Source organism: Microcebus murinus, chromosome 2, assembly GCF_040939455.1.
Source record: "Microcebus murinus isolate Inina chromosome 2, M.murinus_Inina_mat1.0, whole genome shotgun sequence".
NCBI classification, from domain to species: domain Eukaryota; kingdom Metazoa; phylum Chordata; class Mammalia; order Primates; family Cheirogaleidae; genus Microcebus; species Microcebus murinus.
Genome location: NC_134105.1, coordinates 117,790,295 through 117,807,790, shown reverse-complemented (window position 1 = coordinate 117,807,790; position 17,496 = coordinate 117,790,295). Strand labels below are relative to the sequence as shown.

Sequence of the window (17,496 nt, the reverse complement as noted above, 5' to 3'; positions counted from 1 at the left end):
AGAAAAAGAAAAAGAAAAACAAGGGAGCTGGGTGTGGTGTCTTATGCCTGTAATCTCAGCACTTAGGAAGGCTGAGGCAGGAGGACTGCTTGAGCCCAGGAGTTTGAGACCAGCCAGGACAACACAGTGAGACCCTGTCTTAAAAAAAAAAAAAAAAGCCAAATATGGCAACTCACACCTGTAATCCAGCTACTTGGAAGGCTGAAGCAGGAGGTTCACTTGAATCCAAGAGTTTGAGGTTGCAGTGAGCTATCACGTGCCACTGCACTCCAGCCTGGGTGACAGAGTGAGGCCTTGTCTCAAAAGAAGAAAGAAAAACAAGTGAGATGAAGATACTACCAGGATAATTACTGGAATAGTGTCTTATTGAAGTCTACTCAAGAGAGTGAGAGCAGGAGCAGTGGTTTGAGTGTCTATGTTTTCTCCAAGATTCATGTTGAACCTTAATCCCCAATACAACAGTATTAAGAGATGAGGCCTTTAGGAGGTAATTAGGCCATGTGAGCTCTGCTCTCATGGATGCAATTTGTGCCTTATGAAAGGGCTGGAGGGAACTAGCTATGCACTTCTGTCATGCGAGGACATAGCAACAAGATGCCATCTTGGAAGCAGAGACTCTGGCCCTCAACAGATGCCAAATACATTGGTGTCTTCATCTTAGACTTCCTAATTTCCAGAACTGTAAGAAATAAATTTCTGTTGTTTATAAATTACCAAGTCTTGGCTGGGCGTGGTAGCTCACGCCTGTAGTCCTAGCACTCTGGGAGGCTGAGGCGGGCAGATCGTTTGAGGTTGCTGTGAGCTAGGCTGATGCCACGGCACTCTAGCTGGGGCAAGAGAGTGAGACTGTCTCAAAAAAAAAAAAAAAAAGTCCCAGGTATCTTGTTATAGCAGGACAAACAGACTAAGACAAAAGGGAAGTCAGAAGAGAATAAAAAAAGATAGCAGAAGGGACTGGTGATTTCAGTAAGGATGACTAAAAGCTCTAGCAGTAACAATAGTAATCACTGAGTGCTTACCAGGAGTCAAGCTTACTATGGGTTGCTTTGTTCATTTACTGAAAGCAGAGAGAGAAAATGTACTAAGTGAGAAAACTGGAAGCATAAGAGCTTGTGATTTGAATCTAAGGTTTCTGGTGATGACAGGGTTTAGACAGGAGACATTAAAAACCTAGCGCAAGGCCGGGCACGGTGGCTCACGCCTGTAATCCTAGCTCTCTGGGAGGCCAAGGCGGGCGGATTGCTCAAGGTCAGGAGTTCAAAACCAGCCTGAGCAAGAGCGAGACCCCGTCTCTACTATAAATAGAAAGAAATTAATTGGCCAACTGATATATATATATAAAAAATTAGCCGGGCATGGTGGCGCATGCCTGTAGTCCCAGCTACTCAGGAGGCTGAGGCAGAAGGATTGTTCGAGCCCAGGAGTTTGAGGTTGCTGTGAGCTAGGCTGACACCACGGCACTCACTCTAGCCTGGACAACAAAGCGAGACTCTGTCTCAAAAAAAATAAATAAATAAAAACCTAGCGCACATAGTATATGTGACAATGTGTGCATATGTGCATGCTATACAGAGAATGATAAAGCAAATATGGTAAACTATTAACCATCTGGGGAATCTGGATGAATGAACATGGAAATTATACTAGTTTTGCAACTTCTCTGTAAGACTGAGATTATTCCCAAAAAGATGTGGGGAGTGGGGTGGGGCAAAAGGATTATCTTGCTGAGCTCTCTCATCGAAAAGATAACACCTTCCTCTCTCCCCCAACTTCCCCATAACCATTTTCCCTGACCTCTATCTAGATTTAAAACCTTGAGTAATCTTTGACATTTATTTCTCCCACCCCTCCTAATACAGAGGGATCCAAGCTGTATAAATTCTAACCCAACAATGTCTTCTGAAATCAATTTTTTAAAGAAAATCTGAGCTCTAGAGATGTAGTATAATGTAAAAACACCTGATTGGAACTTAGAAGGGCTTAAAGCATAAATAATTGAAACTTATCAATGAAGAAAGACTTTAGAGAAGTAACTTGCCATAAACACAGAACTTGTTGGAGCCAAGATTAAATCCAGACTGACTTCAAAGCTAGTGCCCAAAATAATCTCCTTACAAGAAAAATCACAATTAAATTTTTCATTCCAGAAGAGACAAACAACAAACTTTGACATAGATAAAAATAAATAACACCATAAGAGATCCTAAATGATTAAACTTTTCATTATCAAAACTTACTCCATTACAATAAAGGGTAAAATATCAAGGATAGAACATTACAGCAACAGAACACAGTAACATCTCTATTAACAAATGTATCCATCTGTGTTGTTATAAATGTCATTTTTAAGTACAATAATTTTAAAAACTTAAGAATCAGGCCGGGCGCTGTGGCTCACGCCTGTAATCCTAGCTCTTGGGAGGCCGAGGCGGGCGGATTGCTCAAGGTCAGGAGTTCAAAAACCAGCCTGAGCAAGAGCGAGACCCCGTCTCTACTATAAATAGAAAGAAATTAATTGGCCAACTGATATATATATATATATAAAATTAGCCGGGCATAGTGGCGCATGCCTGTAGTCCCAGCTACTTGGGAGGCTGAGGCAGAAGGATCACTCGAGCCCAGGAATTTGAGGTTGCTGTGAGCTAGGCTGACGCCACGGCACTCACTCTAGCCTGGACAACAAAGTGAGACTCTGTCTCAAAAAAAAAAAAAAAAAAAAAAAAAAAAAAAAAAAAAAGAATCAATGCACTACATTGTTTAAAAAAAAAAAAAAAAAAAGGAGGGTGTTTATGGACGTGTGTGTCATATGTTGAAGCCCTAAACCCTGTGTGCTGGTATTTGGAGATGAGGCCTCTGGCAGTTTATACGAGCTCACAGAGCTCACGAGTGTCATGAAGGAATTAGTGTCCCTTTTTTTTTGAGAGAGTCTGGCTCTGTTGCCCAGGCTAGAGTGCCGTGGCATCAGCCTAGCTCACAGCAACCTCAAACTCCTGGGCTCAAGCGATCCTCCTGCCTTAGCCTCCTGAGTAGCTGGGACTACAGGTATGTACACTATGCCCGGCTTTTATTTATTTATATATATACATATAATATATATTATATAAATTATATAATTTATATAATATATATAATATATATTAACATATAATTTATATTAATATATAAATATACAAATATATATATATTTAGTTGTCCAGATAATTCCTTTCTATTTCTTAGTAGAGATGGGGTCTCCCTATTGCTTAGGCTGGTCTGGAACTCCTGACCATGAGCAATCCACCCGCCTCAACTCCCAGAGTGCTAGGATTACAGGTGTGAGCCACCGCGGCTGGCCATGATTAGTGTCCTTATGTGAAGACATATCACAGCTTGCTGTCTCTGCCATGAGAGAACAGAGTGTGGAAGCTATGCAGACAGCCCTCACCAGAACCGAACCATATTGTCCCATCTCAGATTTCTAGCCTCCAAAACTATGAGAAATAAATTTCTGTTGCTTAAGCCACTCAATCTGTAGTATTTTATGGCAGCCTGATGAACTAAGCCAGGGGAGATTGATGCATAACACAGAATTTTGTTTATCAGTCAAATTTTAACTAAATTGTCCATTTAAAATAAAGAAGCCCAGTCTACCCAAAGGAAAAAAAGACAGCCTATAAAAAAGACATCTGTGGTCATGATGGAGACTCAGACTTTTGGGGGGAGGGGGGAAAATGGGCATTTATTGAAACCTTAAAATCTGTACCCCCATAATATACCAAAATAAAAAAAATAATTAAAAAAAAAAAAGACATCTGTGCTAGAATGTTTATAGCAGCACAATTCACAACTGCAAAGATGTGGAAACAATCCAAGTGCCCACCAAACATGAGTGGATTAATAAATGTGACATATGTATACCATGGAGTACTACTCAGCCACAAAAAACAACGGTGATCTAGCACCTCTTGTATTATCCTGGATAGAGTTGGAGCCCATTCTACTAAGTGAAGTATCACAAGAGTGGAAAAAGAAGCATCACATGTACTCACCATCAAACTGATATTAACTGATCAACACTTACGTGCATATATAGTAATAACATTCATTGGGTGTTGGGCAGGCGGGAGCGGGGAGGAGGGCATGAGTATATTCGCACCTAAAGGGTGCAGTGTGTTACTGTCTGGGGGATGGACACACTTGAAGCTCTGACTTGGGCAGGGCAAAGGCAGTATATGTAACCTAAAACCTAAACATTTGTACCCCCATAATATGCTGAAATAAAAAAAAAAGAAACTGATACCATAAAAATTGTGCTAAATATAATCAAGTCATCAAACAAATTAAGGAAAGTGTGATTCTATTTATACAAAATTGAAAACATGCAAAACTAAAAATATATTGCTCAGAGATGCAAAAATAAAATAAAATAAAATAAATTAAGCCCAAACATTCAACACACTCTTAGTCTAGGCCAATCAGCACCTACAAAATTATTATATAAACCTTTAAAAAAGCTTAGATTTACTTCCCTCTCTGTGCTTAATTTTTAAAAAGAGAATACTCAAAGTACTAGTTATTACAAACTTCTCCTTAGATAAATTTAATACAAATGACAATCACAGAATGTTTGAAGTGGAAAATAATTTTATATTTAAAGAATGTGAGGCCGGGCACGGTGGCTCACACCTGTAATCCTAGCACTCTGGGAGGCCGAGGTGGGCGGATTGCTCGAGGTCAGGAGTTCGAAACCAGCTTGAGCAAGAGCAAGATCCTATCTCTACTAAAAAAATAGAAAGAAATTAATTGGCCAACTAGAAATATATAGAAAAATTAGCGTGGCGCACACCTGTAATCCTAGCTACCCGGGAGGCTGAGGCAGTAGGATTACTTAAACCCAGGAGTTTGAGGTTGCTGTGAGCTAGGCTGACACCACAGCACTTTAACCTGGGCAACACAGTGAGACTCTGTCTCAAAAAAAAAAAAAAAGAAAAGAAAAGAATGTGATTTCAGAGAGCCTCACTTAGGTTGCTCCTTGAGGGGAGGGCAATGCTCATTTATGGTTGCATTCCTATTGCGTAAGCACAAGGAGGTCTTCAAGGTCAAACTATTTTCATAATAGCAAGATGTTTGCCTTTTTCACTCATGCTTGGAAATGTACAGAGGCTATGTGAGTATGATGACATCCTCACTAATGTTAATGAATGGTGGTATAATATTCTTGAATTTTCTAAGGTGTACTTATACCTTAAAAATGGCTTAGTCTGTAAACATGACTGGACTTATTACTTGACTTGTATTTGCCACGCATTAGCATCAACTAATGAAAGACACTGTTTTATGTGAAAGTTTGGTGACAAACACAACATGTCCTGAGATAGTCTAAGTGTAGAATAAATTTTTTTAATCTCATGGTTTATCCTAAAAAAACAAATCAAAACAAAAACAAGAGGTCAATGTGAAGTAATGTGGCCTGAATTATATACGTTGGATCCTGTCCTTTTCCATGTCTTTCATCAATAACTTGGAAAGACCTGGAAAGTAGAATATATACATCTCAAAGAATAACAATGTATTCAATAACTAAGATTTTAAAAGGTCTTGGAATGCTAGGCAGAATTAAATAAAAGAATAACTAGTTATATAATCACAGTTCAAAAACTGAATTTCATAATGCAAAATAGAGACCCAGACTGTTCACATGAAAAGGCTCTAGCTCGGTGACAGCTAGTAGTGTGACAGCACTGCTTTATAAAAATTGTTTATTAGAAATCTAAGGTACAGATCTGGAACCATACAGTTCCACTGAATTTTATGTTTATCACACTATGTTTAGCGTATTATGCTCAATTACAGGCTTCATTAAGACAAAGATTAACAAACTAGATTGAATATAAGGAAAAACTGTCCAGTTTATCCATAAGCATAAATAAGTTATTTTAAAATAAAACTCATAGCATTCTCTACTTTGACAATATGCCAAGCAACCCCAAGAGCTGTGAAATGAAGTGATTTGCAATTTTACGGAAGTACAAAATTTGCATCCAGTGCCTTGAGGTATGCTTTTAGAAGGATGCCTGTAGGAAATAAGCTTAGATCTCTCTCCCTACCTCTACTGCTGGACCCAAATCTGGGAAGCGGGGGGCGGCTGTGTGTTGTTGCTTTTCTTTTTTGGAGGGGAGGGGGTAGGTAGAGCAGAATATGGTAACTCTTGTGAAGAAATATCTATTTCTTTGTTTAGATAATGATCGTGCAAAAAAAAAAAAAATAGAAATATCTATGTGTCTGTTGGGGGAAAGTGCTCTGAAAAGAAAGCCAAATGTGTTAGTGCAGATGATGGAATGAAGAGAAAGTAAAGAGGTTTGAATGCTAAATTTGGAAATTTAGGAGATCTTAGGATATATGCCTTGTGAAAGTTAAGAGTTGACTATAACGACCTCTTGATTACCAGATGCATACAAACAAAAGCAAAACCCAGACACATCCTTTGTCAGAAATAGTATAAAGATAATTCTTGCTTTAGATAAAACGTTGGATTGGCCACTTCTAAGATCTCACATTTCTAATTGTTATAACCAACTAGTAATTCTAAAGTCAAATAGTTTTAAGACTACATTTGCTGCTATAATTGTAAAGCTAAGAATATCCCCATATGTTGAATGCCTCTACTACAAATAGCACTACAGCAAAAACATTAAAAATGGTCATTTAAAAAAAAAACTAAATGTAATATAAATAAATCTGCTGGGCTGGATGTGGTGGCTCACATCTGTAATCCTAGCACTCTGGGAGGCTGAGGCGGGTGGACTGCTCAAGGTCAGGAGTTCGAAACCAGCCTGGGCAAGGGCGAGACCCAGTCTCTATTAAAAACAGAAAGAAATTAATTGGCCAACCAAAAAATACAGAAAAAATTAGCTGGGCATGGTGGCGCATGCCTGTAGTTTCAGCTACTCAGGAGGCTGAGTCAGGAGGATCGCTTGAGCCCAGGAGTTTGAGGTTGCTGTGAGCTAGGCTGATGCCATGGCACTCTAGCTGGGGCAACAAAGTGAGACTCTGTCTCAAAAATAAATAAATAAATAAATCTGTTGGGAGTTCTAATCAGGATGGTGGAAGGGCTAAAGCTGTACTTGAAAACTAAAACATGTGAATTAAGTTTCTGGGGCAGCGGTGGCTCAGGCCTATAATCCCAGCACTCTGGGATGCTGAGGTGGGAGGATTCCTTGAGCTCAGGAGTCCAAGACCAGCCTCAGCAAAAGCAAGGACCCATCTCTACTAAAAAATAGAAAAAATTAGCCAGGCATGGTGGTGCACACCTGTAGTCCCAGTTACTTGGGAGGCTGAGGCAGGCAAATCACTTAAGCCCACCCAGGCATTTGAGGTTGGGACGTCACAGCACTCTATCCTGGGCCGCAGAGTCTGAGGCTCTGTCACAAAAAATAAAAAAATAAAAAAGTTTCTGGGGCAGAAAAGAGCCTTAACGATCAGATAAAACAAACAAACAAACACACACAGTTATCGAATCTTCTGAACTAAAAACTACTGTTTTAAAAAAGTAAAGCTGCTGTGTCTACCATTTACTTGATGAGGTGATTGCCAGGACATTCTTGTTTAAAACTTACAATATTTAAAAATTGTTCAAATTACACAACTACTTCTCTTAAAACTGATTTTATTTAAATGTCAGCTCTAACATTTAGTAGCTAAGTGACCATAGGCAAATGAATTAATATCAATAAGTCTTTATTTCCTTAGCTATGGGCTATATTTACTCTAATACTATAAGATTTAACTAATGTATAAAGCTCTTACAATAGCGTATAGTTTAATAACAGCTTATTAAATGGTAATTAATATTTCCAAAGCTAATATATTACAAATAAAACCAAAGCATAGTTTTAGCCAACCTTGTTTTTTGCAAGACAAGTTGGATGTTATCAGAGAAAAACAGAATTATTCTTTTCCAGATGCTAATCCAGAATCATGAATTACTTTAAATCTTTCACACAACTAAAGGGCTGCCTTTCAAGTTGGAATTTTAAGTTTAAACTTACTGAAGTGTAGAGAATGGGTTAGCATCCCTCCTCCCAAGTCACTGGCTCTATTCTTCTACCACTGAAATGTCTATCTCAAGACATGTAAATCTACCCCTCTTTCTTTTCTGTACTTCTACTGCTGTTTTCCCATGTTTGAGTTTATCATAAACAAAACTGTACAATCAAAACAGTTTTTTCTTTCTAATCAGGAAACCAATCAGCATGTGTAAGTTATTCTTGGCTTTTCCATGCCTGTTCAATAGTTCTTTCTTTAGCAGAAAAGATACTTTTTCTCTGCCTCCAAAATTCCAGAAGACTAGTTCTGTGGCTATGAGATGTTTCTTTCTTCTTTCTACATTATGTATCCTAATTGTTGTGGGGGCTACACATATCCATGCACATTAAAATTCACACAACTATACACCCAAATCTCATTTTTAAATATAAATTTAAAATTCATCTGTGTCAAAAGTATCACTTCAATTTCTTCTTCCTGTTTTTAAAATAAAATTCCTTTATCTGTTCCATTTTCCTAACCGTCAGAAGTAATTCTGAATTCAGCTCAGGAGTTTGAGACCAGCCTCAGCAAGAGTGAGACCCCATCTCTACCAAAAAGAAAAAAAAGCCAACCTGGCCAGTACGGTGGCTCACGCCTGTAATCCTAGCACTCTGGGAGGTCGAGGCAGGTGGATCGCTCAAGTTCAGGAGTTTGAAACCAAACTGAGCAAGAGCAAGAGCCCATCTCTACTAAAAATAGAAAGAAATTAATTGGCCAACTAAAAATATATGGAAAAAATTAGCTGGGCATGGTGGCATGTGCCTGTAGTCCCAGCTATTTGGGAGGCTGAGGCAGGAGGGTTGCTTTAGCCCAGGAGTTGAGGTTGCTCTGAGCTAGGCTGACGCCACGGCACTCTAGCCTGGGCAAAGTGAGACTCTGTCTCAAAACAAAACAAAACAAAACAAAACAAAAACCACACACACACATACACACACACAAACTTTAGTTGAGGACCTATTCTTTGGTGTTTCCAACTCTCATTCATTCAATAATATATAAACTCCAGGTATATGTCAACCACCACATAGGTGATGACAACATGGATAAAGGAAAACAGACATAGCAGAGCACAGACAAGTAAATAGAAAAACTACTAAATGGTATGTTACATAAATAATACCCAGCAATGGTTTTGTACTAGACTGCTCCACTAATGCTGATTATACCTCATCCTCCTTTAATGTTGAGCACCTAGCAGCACCACACAGGGGTGAGTACATTACATTGACAGTAATAATTTCTTTGCTATCTTGTGTTTAGACTCCTAAGAATATGCCAATCATGTCTGCCAACCAGACAAACGTTTCCTCTTGAAACTAAATAATAGCCCTGTTTGATTGGATTTGCCAGCAAATACATGCAGACACAGGCCCCAAAACATGACTGGCATTTTGTTAATCTTGAGCAAAATAAGGACTAGAAATATAAGCAAAGCTGGGTGCAGTAGTGCTTGCCTGTAGTCCCAGCTACTTGGGAGGCTGAGGCAGAGGACCATTTGAAACCAGAAATCTGAGGCCAGCCTGGGTAGCAATTAACAAGAACCGTCTCTTAAAAAAGAAAGGAAAAAAAAAAAAAGAAGAAAGAAAGAAAGAAAGAATATAACTGGAACTGGCATAAAGATAGGTTTATATTTAGCTTTTCTGGGGAAAAACATAAAATAGAAAATTTACTAAGCCAGGTTTGCTGGTGCATGCCTTTAGTCCCAGCTACTTAAGAGGCTGAGATGGGAGAATTGCTTGAGCCCAGGAATTTTAGAACAGCCTAGGCAAAACAGCCAGATCCCATCTCTTAAAAATTTACTTAAGTTATCCTCTCTATAGAATATTTTTATCTACAAAAAATGTTCTGAGTGATGCACTAATGGTAATGTTCAGGAATTTAAAGTGTTATGACTCAGAAAACTAACATATTAACTCTCAGACTTCTAAGCAACAATTAACAGACTGAGATAAGCTTTCATTGTATTATCCTATTCATAAGGTGACAAGTCATGCTTTACTGAAATGAAAGTATGTTAGTCATAACTCAGCCACAACTTTTGGATCACCTTCACTGTAAGAAGAATATGGTTCTGTACCAATTTATGTAACATTTTATCAATGATCAATCCCTGTCTTTCACAAATATGGCATAAATAGTATCCAAAAATACAAGTTACCAAACGGATTGACAAATTGAACTGGGGAATGGTGGGACGTGCAGGGTGATGGGGACATAATCTTCAAAGACACTTTACCACCAGTAAGGAGGGCGGAGTGGCAACAGGGAGGAGATAGGGGACAGGGATGACCCAGAACTTCTATATTTTCAGCTATGAGCAAGATACTGATACTAGAGATATTTACTCTAGAGCATGAAGAATTTCTAGGCCAGGCGCAGTGGCTCACGCCTGTAATCCTAGCACTCTGGGAGGCTGAGGCGGCGGATTGCTCGAGGTCAGGAGTTCGAAACCAGCCTGAGCAAGAGCGAGACCCCGTCTCTACTATAAATAGAAAGAAATTAATTGGCCAACTAAAAATATATACAAAAAATTAGCCAGGCATGGTGGCACATGCATGCAGTCCCAGCTACTCAGGAGGCTCAGGCAGGAGGATTGCTTGAGCCCAGGAGTTTGAGGTTGCTGTGAGCTAGGCTGACGCCATGGCACTCACTGTAGCCTGGGCAACAAAACAAGACTTTGTCTCAAAAAAAAAAAAAAAAAGAATTTCTAAGAAACATGTGTGGCAAACATGTGGAAACAACCCAAGTGCCCATCAATACATGATTAGATTAATAAAATGTGTGTGTGTGTGTGTGCGCGCGCGCCATGGAGTTCTACTCAGCCACATACACACACAAAAAAAGGTGATCTAGCACCTCTTGTATTATCCTAAAGCTGAAGCCCATTCTACTACATGAAGTATCTCAAGAGTGGAAAAACAGGCCAGGCGTGGTGGCTCACGCCTGTAATCCTAGCACTCTGGGAGGCCAAGGCAGGTGGATTGCTTGAGGTCAGGAGTTCGAAACCAGCCTGAGCAAGAGTGAGACCCCCGTCTCTACTATAAATAGAAAGAAAGTAATTGGCCAACTAATATATATAGAAAAAAAATTAACCAGGCATGGTGGCACATGCCTGGAGTCCCAGGTACTCGGGAGGCTGAGGCAGTAGGATCGCTTGAGCCCAGGAGTTTGAGGTTGCTGTGAGCTAAGCTGACAGCCACGGCACTCACTCTAGCCTGGGCAACAAAGTGAGACCCTGTCTCAAAAAAAAAAAGAGAGTGGAAAAACAAGCACCACATGTACTCACCATCAAATTGGTATTAACTGATCAACACTTAAGTGCACACATAGTAACAATATTCATTGGGTGTTGGGCAGGTGGGATGGGGAAGGAGATGACGGGTATATACACATCTAATGGGTGCACACTGTCTGGAGGATGGACACACTTGAAGCCCTGACTCAGGTGGGGACAAAGGTGATATATGTAACCTAAACATTTGTATCCCTGTAATATGGTGAAATAAAAAAAGGAACACGTATGTGTGTGTGTGTATGAAAAAGACAAAAAGAGAGAAAATATTCCTTAAGTACCCAAAGAAATATATAGTGTTCTGAGAATATGCATATTACTGATTGGAAGAGTATTTTCTTCTACCAATATTCTAACATTCTCTCTCCATTATTGGTGACCTTTTACTATGCACTGATCACAGTAATAAGCCGTTTACATACATTATCCATTTTCTTTTTTAATCCTATAGCAAAGCTTTGAAAGAGGTGCTAAGATCATTCCACATTTTACAGATGAGCGAATATTCTACCAATAATATAGGCCAGATCTCAAATTTTAAAAATTTTATCTGGGACACTATAGAGTTTTAAGTTATTTCTAAGCACCCAATTGGCCTTTAAATAGAAAAGGACACACACACACACACACACACACACACACACACACACACACACACACACTAATAACTTCTACTACATTTCCAAAGTAAATATAACTGGTTTTCCACACCTTGCAACACTTTAACCTTTATATGCAACAATGTTCATACACTGTAGTCAAGCTAATGAAAAACTACCAGTTAATAGTACTGTATCTTCTTTAGCTACTACAGTTTATACAATTACTAGGAACAGGGAGGCAGTTTGATGGCTTGGAGCATCCCTTTGGGTTTATACTGCATGGGTTTGAATCTATACCACCAATAACTGCTGTGTGACTCTGGCCAAATTAATCTCTCAGATTTCATTTCCTCAACCTTAAAGCAGGATGTTAATAATAGCACCTCTCTCAAAGACTTTTGGAATAAAAAGAGATACACGAAAAGGGCTGATTGTGCTCAGTACATTGTAAAAGGTCAACTAATGGTGGAGGGAGAACAGCCACACACACACATAAGCTCACCAGACGCCTCCCCTCCTCAAAATAAACACTGAAGAAGCTTATATTCTGAAAATTCCATTACAGAAAAGGAGAATTACTATTTGACTATATGTTAAAGACAAAATTCAAATTTAATCTACTCCTAATTTTTTAGGGGACCAATCTATTTGAGGTGAGCCAGAAAAGATGCTGCAGTGCATCTGTGACACACACCTAAAAATGGCTTCAGTCAAAGCAGCATCTTAATTACCTACACGGGAGGTTAAATCTACTTTTTAAAACAATTCTGAGTTAGGCTTGGTAGGCGCTTAATATCACCCTATCATTTTTGTCTGCAAGAGTAAACTATTAAGCACTTAAAATCAAGAATCGTCCGATTCTTCTGGTGCATTCCAAACGAAAACCTTACAGCAGAGCGGCCTACCGTACGATTCTAAATACCCTAACGAGATCTATCAATCTATGAACCCAGACTGAAGACCAGCCAATGCGGAGATCCGGGTAGCTTTACAGGCCAGCAGACACCAGGCATATCAGACCCTCAAGAGCTCTAAAAATCAAGCCTACACACATACACACACCTTTAAGGTAACGAGACGCAATCCTCCCGCGCAAAGGAAGGGAAGCTCCATCAAGGTCCCTACCGGGCCCGGGCCCTTTTCTTCGGTCCTAAAGCGGGGCCTTTACCCTTACGCCAGTAACATTAACGCGATCTCGAAGACGAGCAGCTGCCGAGCGGATGCACCACGCGAGCTGGGCGACGGACGGAGCGGCCTACTGCGCGAAGGGACGACCCGAACCCTCCTCCGGCGTCGGGTGGCGCGGCCCTGGCGGGCGTGGGGCCGGTCCTGGCTCCCGAGGAGCCCCTCACCCGGTCGGGTCTGTACGCCGCCCTCTCCCGCGCGCCGCTCTCGGCGAGTCCCACCCTCCTGCACCCCGAGCAGGCGGAGAAGGCCCGGCCGAGCCCTGCAGCCGTGCGGCGGACGCAGCCCCATACTGGAAAAAAAGACCGCGCGCCCGCCCGCCCGCCCGCCCGCCCGGCCGGCCGGCCGGAAACCCGCTCCGCCGACCCGGCAACACGCAGGGGCGCCCGCAGGGCCGAGGCTGGGCCTGGGCGGGAGCGAGGCCGGCCGGGCCGGAGCTCCGCGCTGCAGACCACACGCGGCGGCTCCGACCCGGTTTCCCGCTCCCCCGGCAGGAGGCCGACTCCCCGACACGGCGGCCGCGGCGGCCAGAGGGGAAGCAGACGCGCAGACCCCGGCCTTCTCCGCGCGGGCCCCGGCGCCCGGGTCGGGCCGCCCCTGCGCCCAGGCCGCCCCACGCCGGCCCTTCCCGACGGGCCTCTTTGATCGCGGCCCCGACGCCCTCGCTCTCCTTACCGGCCAGCGTGAGTGTCAAGTGTGCGCGCTTCGAGGCCTCCGCCGACTTCTGAGCGAGGGAGCGGGGAGGGAAAGCTGGGGCTGGAGGGGCGGTCGGAGGCGCCCCGGGGCTGGGAAAGCCGAAGCTGCGGATGGACAAACCGCCAAAGCACTTTCGCAGCTTCCCGAAAGGGAGAGCGAGCGAGAAAAAGAAGCAAGATGGCGGCTAGCCAGCCCCTACGTACGACGTCATGGCGCTATGTACGTAAGGCGAATCTCCGCAAGGACCGTCCCCGGTGCGGAGACGGCAGGATCACGTGAGGCCTCCGTGGCGGCCCAGCCCTGCAGGAGGGCGATGGCGCCCCCTGCTGGAAGGAGGGAGTTCCTGCAATTAGAGTTGCCGCTGAAGAAAGGCAAAGCTTCGACCTGAGACCTTTCCAAGGAACTCTTGTGTGGCCCACGACTACAGGCTGATAATAAGCCTGGGCAAAATGAACACTCTTGTGTCTGGTGGGCGGATGTGTAAGTTGGTTCGATCAGCAGTTTGGCAGTACGTTCTCAGTGAAGTAGGGGCAAGCTGTGAAGTCTTGGTGTCTTTTGGTGTGTAGGAGTTTGAGAAGATTTAAAAGTTATCAGAGAGAGCAAACCAGCGTGAGGAGCAGAGTAGGATTGGCACGCTACACTGAGAGCACTCTTTTTTTTTTTTTTTTTTTAAGACTGAGTCTTTCTCTGTTGCCAGGGCTCTGGAGTGCAGTGGCTTCATCATGGCTCACTGCAGCCTCCAACTCCTGGGCTCCAGTGATCCTCCTGCCTGGGCCACCCAAAGTGCTGGGGCCGCAGATTCGTGTTACTAAGCCCCACTAAGGGTTTTTGTTGTTGTCGTTTTTTGTAGAGACAGTCTCCCTATGTTGCCCAGGCTGGTCTTGAACTTCTGGCCTCAAGAGATCCTCCCTCCTTGGCCTCCCAAAGTGCTGGGATTACGGTCAGCATAAACCACCACTGAGAGAGCACTTTGGAAGGTTGTGGTTATGGATGTAAAATAAGCCATTCAGCTTATTTACATGATTTCTCCAGCACTGTTCAGCTCTTTGGTACAGCTACAAGAAGATGGATAGTAAGATTTACCCATGCTGGGTTTTACCAGGCAAGTGTAATGTAGGTAGATGAGTGTATCTGGAAGTGAAGAACTATAATAATATTGTGTATGAACATGTAGTGGATGTTTAGTAAATGGTAACTTTTGTCTACTTTATCAACTATCTGTGGTACATTTTATTGTTTGTTTATTTATTTATTTTGAGACAGAGTCTCACTCTGTTGCCTAGGCTCAAGTACCGTGGCATCAGCCTAGCTCACAGCAACCTCAAACTCCTGGGCTCAAGCGGTCCTCCTGCCTCAGCCTCCTGAGTAGCTGGGACTGCAGGCATGTGCCACCATGCCTGGCTAATTTATATATATATGTGTGTGTGTGTGTGTATACACACACACATATATAGTTGTCCAGCTAATTTCTTTCTATTTTTTAGTAGAGATGGGGTGTCTCACTCTTTCTCAGGCTAATCTCAAACTCCTGAGCTCATATATCCACCTGCCTCAGCCTCCCAGAATGGTAGGATCACAGGTGTGAGCCACCACACTTTGCCTGTGGTATATTTTAAATCAAAGGATTTCTTACCTCCTATCCTGATCTGATCTATCTTCCCCACCAGTAGCTGATCATGAAATTGTCACTGTAGCAATGTTAGGATAAATAAAATAATAGAGAGGGGTAAATCGGCTAGGCAGGGTGGCTCAAGCCTGTAATCCTAGCTCTTTGGGAGGCTGAGGCAGGAGGATTGCTTGAGGCCAGGTGTTTGACACTAGCCTGAGCAAGAGTGAGACCCCCCTCTGTACAAAAAATGGAAAAATTAGCTAGGTGTGGTGGCGAACGCCTGTAGTCCCAGCTACTCCGGAGGCTGAGGCAGGAAAATCACTTGAGCCAAGGATTTGAGGTTGCAGTCAGCACTCTAGCCCAGGTGACAGAATGAGACCTTATCTCAGAAAAAGAGAGAGAGAGAGAGAAGTAAATCACAGATATCTCCTTCCCCATTGATACCGGTGATCATTTGCAATGGAAACATTGGCTGGTTGATATAAGGTCATTGCCAGGGGAAGCCTGCTGATTGTCCCAAGAAGACAGGGAAGCATTTAGTGAATTTCCCACAACCTTCTAGGATCTGGTGTATTGTCCTGGTTTCAGAAATATCTTTCTAGAGCAATACACAACACCTCCAGCAATCAATGAGCTTATCTTAACCAAGGTCATCAGACTAACATGTATAAGCAAAATATTAATTTATTAATTTTCAAGAGCTGTGATTTATACACCTGAATACTCACAAAGCCAGTGCATTTTCTATGTAGCCAAACCTGCTCAGGAAACCAAAGGCATTATCAGGAGGTTGCTTGACGACCACAGAATCAGCATAAATGGAGTTTTATGCATAGGTATTTCTTTTTTTTTTTTTCTAATGTAAAAATATATAATTTTTTTTAGAGGAAGGGGACACAACTTGAAATAAATCAGAAAACACCAAAGATATTAATCATTCTTTTCATATACTTAAAATTTGTACTTAACGCCTTTCTCCTCCTGGACATCGGAAAGAACACCTGGGTATTCTGAGAGAAGTTTTTATTTCTTCAAATCAATCTCTGGAAAAAATGTGTCACTTTCAAAGTCCTGCATGATCCTTTGTCACAAACAGTTTAAGAGGGCCTGGTTGATTCATGGCTTCCTTATAAACAGCACTGCCTCCCACTATCCAAACCATGTCTACTTTATTTGCTAATTCTGGTTGCTCAATAAGTTTTAAAGGCATCATCCAGACTTTTTGCAACAAAATGAGCTCCTTGTGGAGGTTCCTCGAGTTCTCTACTAAGAACTGCATTAATTCTGTCCTTTAAAGGTCGATTCTTCTCAGGAATGGAGAACCAGGTCTTCCTGCCCATAATCACCAGATTCTGTTTGCCTGCTACTGAAGAGGTGGTGGTCATTTTTTGGAAATACTGGAATTCGTTCCTGAGCGGAGGCCAGGCCAGGTCCCCGTTCTTGCCAATGCCCATGTTCTGGGACACAGCGACGACGCAGTGTAGCCTACGAACCATGGCTGCACCAGCAAACAACACCCAGCTCACTCGCGCCTCTCAGAAGAGCAGACCAAGATTGGCGGGAAACTGCAGCCACCATGCCCCCGCGGCCCCATTTGTGCGGGCGAGGCCCTGCCCTCCGCCCCGGCACATGGCCCATAGGTATTTCTTGATTCATCTGTCTTTACAATACGATGATTTTTGTCCCAAAGATAAAAATACTCAATTTCCAATGGTTGCAGTTTTCTACATTGATCTCCAATACAATAGGGACAACCTGCTGAGCTGTTGATTTCTGCTCCTTCTCTCCTTGATAGCGCTTGGATGGTCACTGGCCCTAAAGTGCCCCTGTACATTACTTTCTCTGTTTCCATGGCTACCCAAACATCTTAGCAATATTCTTTCAATAAAAATCAAGTTAAGGCTAACTTAGGCCTGTTTGTCCCTTAAAATTGACTTTGCTGGCCAGGCGTGGTGGCTGACACTTGTAATCCCAGCTCTCTGGGAGGCCGAAGTGGGAGGATTGCTCAAGGTCATGAGTTGGAAACCAGCCTGACCAAGAGCGAG

At 42.4% G+C, this 17,496-nt stretch overlaps 1 protein-coding gene and 1 pseudogene across 11 annotated transcripts in view; both read right to left on the bottom strand.

Moving 5' to 3' along the window:
* The window catches only part of PRRC2C (proline rich coiled-coil 2C), a 110,979-nt gene extending 96,920 nt beyond the window's left edge, over positions 1 to 14,059 (bottom strand). For all 11 annotated transcript variants that reach the window (XM_012765143.2, XM_012765140.3, XM_012765141.2 and 8 more), the window contains exon 1: positions 13,822 to 14,059. The gene's annotated coding sequence lies outside the window, so the exon portion shown is untranslated. The remainder of the gene's footprint in view (positions 1 to 13,821) is intronic.
* A 2,322-nt stretch (positions 14,060 to 16,381) lies between these two features.
* LOC105871686 (dihydrofolate reductase pseudogene) lies at positions 16,382 to 16,947 on the bottom strand (annotated as a pseudogene).
* Between the last annotated feature and the right edge of the window lie 549 nt (positions 16,948 to 17,496).